Genomic DNA, 3,773 nt, shown 5'->3' with positions numbered 1-3,773 from the left:
GTTGGACTTTAGAGCCGTACGGTGGGCTCAGGGTTCTCAATGAAATGGTCCCAGGCACCCTGGCTACCTTTGAAGAACGAGCAGGCGTGTTGTGATGGGAAGAAGTTTCCGGGCCCTTCCTCACCGATGCACTTTGAAACAATCTGAAAGTTCTTCACAGTAAATTCCTGTCCTCATGCTGCTCCTTCAAGACCATCTCTTTGGGATCCCAGGAAGGAGTCTTCGGAGTTGACCCCTTTGCCTTGAGCTGAACGGGCCAAGTACCTTCCCGGTAAACTCACTGTTTGGATTCGACGTTCAAAAGGTGGTTGTTGGTTTTTTCTCCAATTTTTTAAAAATTTATTTTTTAAAGTCATTTTATTGGGGGCTCTTATAGCTCTCATAACACTCCATACATCAATTTGATCAAGCATATTTGTACATAGGTTGCCATCATCATTTCCAAAACATTTTCTTTCTGCTTGAGCCCTTGGTATCAGCTCCTCTTTTTTCCCCTCCCTCCCCCAACCTCCCACCCTCGTGACGTATCAATTACATATATGTTTTTTGAAACTGGCAACGTTTATATTACATTTGATCACATACCAAACAAAAAAAAGTGATGCAGGTCTAGGTAGGGAGATGATAGGGGTGGCCACTGGAAGGACTCGCCGGCCTGCACTCCCCAGGGCAGGGGCCTGTGGCCCTGCTTTGAAAGGCCACTGAAGACGCGCCAATTCATATTGCCATTATTATTTAGGATCTTACCCTGTCCATTGTCTCCCTTCACGCACATTTCTGCTATTTGTCCCTTTGGGTGGGGTGGGGGGGTGGAAGCTATATACCCAACCTTGCGATGAGCTTCCCCGCTTCCCCCTCCGCGACCATCCCCTTCCCTCACGTTACCGCTACTCCCATTGTTGTTCCTGAGGAGGTAAGCATTGCACTATAAACTACAAGGTCGGTGGTTCAAACTCCCTAGCCTCTCCGTGGGAGAAAGATGAGGCTCCCTGTTCCTGTAAAATCTGCACAGCCTTGGAAACCCTACACAGGGTCAGGATGAGTCAGGACCGATTCGGGGGCAGTGGGTGATTTTTGTCGTTAATTTAATTTATTTATTTAACCTGCAATACAAACAGCTTTCTTGAACTGTCAGAGCTCATCCCCGCTGATCAAGTGGTCGGCCAGACATCCGAGACCCGCAGCCTCAGAGCTGCTCGCTCAGACGCCAACGGAGCTAGCACGCCGCCCTCGCGCGCGCGGAGCCGTTCCCATTGCGGAGGATGGAGCGGCTCGTATGACGCATGAACTCCACGCGCACCTGCGCGCCCTGTCCCTGGGAGCTGGTCTGGCCCAGCACTCTGGTGACCCTGGCCAGCTCGATGGGCTGCACGCGGCTGGCGTCCATGATGGTGGCGCGGCGGCAGTCGGGTGAGGGCGTAGAAAGCCCTGTCTTTCTCCCCCGGAGCTGCTGGTGGTTCCGACTGCCAGTCATGCTGATCGAAGCCCAACTCGTCACCACGGGCCGCCAGGGCTTCTGAACAAGACTAAGGCGAGTGTCTTAGTGGGAGTGCTTGCGTGCGGTCATCCGGGACTGCAGAGGCACGGTCAAGCGTGTTTGGTTTGGAATAAATGTGTGTGGAAGGTGTGAACTGGAACTGGAATAACAGTACTTTTGGACTTCCATATTACACACGCATTAAATAAACAAAGCAATCGAACACGGAGCAGTGCCGTGGAGGGGTTTCCACCTCCTAGCTCCCTAGAGCACAGAACAGAACTGCCCCTGTGGGTTTCGGAGCCTATGAACTCTCCCTGGGGGCAGTCAAGATCACCCTTCTGCCATGGAGAGGCGGTTGGGCCCCAGCCTGGAGGTCAGCAGCACCCTACCCTCCAGGACCCCTAAGCACAAAGGTGCCTTTGGGTGGAGTTGAACCTCCGCCCCCTTGGTGAGCAGCTGAGTACAGGGGTGGGCTGTTCAGGGACTCTGGGGCGCGTGCTCTAGAGCTATACTATTTTTGGCTATTCCCCTCCAGGAAGTCTTGATGATTATTGTTATGATTGAAGGCAGATGGAGGAAATCCCAGCTTCACCGTGCCATAGCTGTGTGGTTTTAAGCAAACCATGCCTGCTCTGTGAGCCGCTGTCGGCACCTGTAAAATGGGAAGAAACCCAGGGGCGGAGAATGGCTGTGAGGCTTACAGTGGCAGACATGGAGGTGCCTACCACTGTGCTGGGCATGTGGTTACCGGATCTGAAATCAAGCAATTGTGTTGTTAAAAGAAGACACCGCAGAGACAATCCAGTCCCAGAGGTGAGAATGCAGCACACGGAGTTAGGGCTACTGATCTACTGCTGTCGAACCTCCCCCCGCCCCCCTACCCAATTTAACTATCAATAAGCTGCTTTCCACCAGGTGATGGGTCCGGCGAGGTCTGCCAGGTCTGCAGTTGGGAAGCACCAGCCCCTCCTCAGGAGAAAGACGGGGCTCTCTGCTCCCGTAAGGAGTCATGGTCTCAGACACCCACAGGGTGTCTCAGACACCCACAGGGTGGGGTCGCTGTGAGTCGGCATCGACTCAATGGCAGCGAGTGTGGTTTTGCATGTTTTATGCACTGCAGCTGCATAAATGCTGCATTTGCAAAACAAAAAATATACTTTGCAAAATGTGAAACGTGTTTTTTCCCCTTCGCCTGCAGGCAGACCCTCCCTCAGCACCGGCTTTGCCAACAGCCCCACGGGGACCCCTCCTCGGACTTCCACCACAGCTGTAGCCCTAACTGGATGGGCTCGCACCAGGCTGGCCCACGTGGTCTCGGTGCCTTGGCGCTGCTCGCCCCCCAGAGTGCATCTTGCCCCCCTGGCGGCACTCAGCCTTGTTTCAGGTTTGCGGTATTGCACCAAGCTCGACAGAAAATGCACAAGAACCCGGAGGAGAGCCCACTTTTGACTGTGAGGAGCAATTTACTGGCCAGACAACCCGCTGAGGTGGAGCTGATCAGAGACTCGGGATGTTAAAAAAGAAAAACCCTGCCTGTATCACTGGGCCTGTGACCCGCGCTGTTCATGGGCCACCTGCAGAAAGGAGACTCAGAAATGGGCGCAGGGAGTGACCGACCACAGAGAACCATCCGCAGGGCGCCAGCAGCGGGGAATGAGAGGGGAGTCAGGAAGGGGCAGGTGGGAGTAGGGTGAGAAGGAGCCAGAGAGGGGCAGGTGTGTAGCCCAGAGAGGAGACCTCCCTGGGAACACTGATGCTGGAGAACCCACTGGGGGAAATCTTCCCCTGGCTCTTGGTGAGGCTAGGGTCTGGGGGCTGCTAACCTCACACTGCCACCTGTCGCTTTCCTCCAAGCCTATAGTCTTTCCCGGCTCCAAGAGACCCCCGCTTGAGCGCTGGTCTAGACCACAGCCTGCGTGGCCACCTCCAGAGTAGACTCAAAGTATCCTGAGCAGGGCCCTCATCTCCCTTTCAGAGGTGTGGTGAGGCCCTTCTAGGACGAAGCACCCATAAATGTGGGTGTAAATCCACCTTTGTGCCTCATCTGAAGGTCAGAAGGAAGAGTCCGCACAGAGGGACCCCAGGGGGCTGCCAGGGCTCACAGGGAGGGTGGGTGGTCTGCCTGGCTTTAGTCCATCAGCATTGCCTCAAGAGATTTCTCATCTCCATCCCCTCCCCGTGGTCACTTGGCTGTGCCCATTCCTGCACCGCGGCAACGAGAAACCAAGATGTATCAGTTGGACAGGAGGAGAGGGCTGGAAATGGCCCCGTAAAAGTCTTGGTCTTCCCATAA

The 3,773-nt window shown here is 54.5% G+C and overlaps 1 pseudogene; it reads right to left on the bottom strand.

Annotated features, from left to right (window-relative positions):
- Nucleotides 1-1,151: 1,151 nt before the first annotated feature.
- Nucleotides 1,152-1,387, bottom strand: LOC115870148 (annotated as a pseudogene).
- Between the last annotated feature and the right edge of the window lie 2,386 nt (nt 1,388-3,773).

This window comes from Echinops telfairi, unplaced genomic scaffold (assembly GCF_000313985.2).
Source record: "Echinops telfairi isolate 266 unplaced genomic scaffold, ASM31398v2 ScPeMD7_443;HRSCAF=831, whole genome shotgun sequence".
Classification (NCBI taxonomy): domain Eukaryota; kingdom Metazoa; phylum Chordata; class Mammalia; order Afrosoricida; family Tenrecidae; genus Echinops; species Echinops telfairi.
Note: the sequence above shows the minus strand (reverse complement) of the source record. Positions and strands in the feature narration are given on the sequence as shown.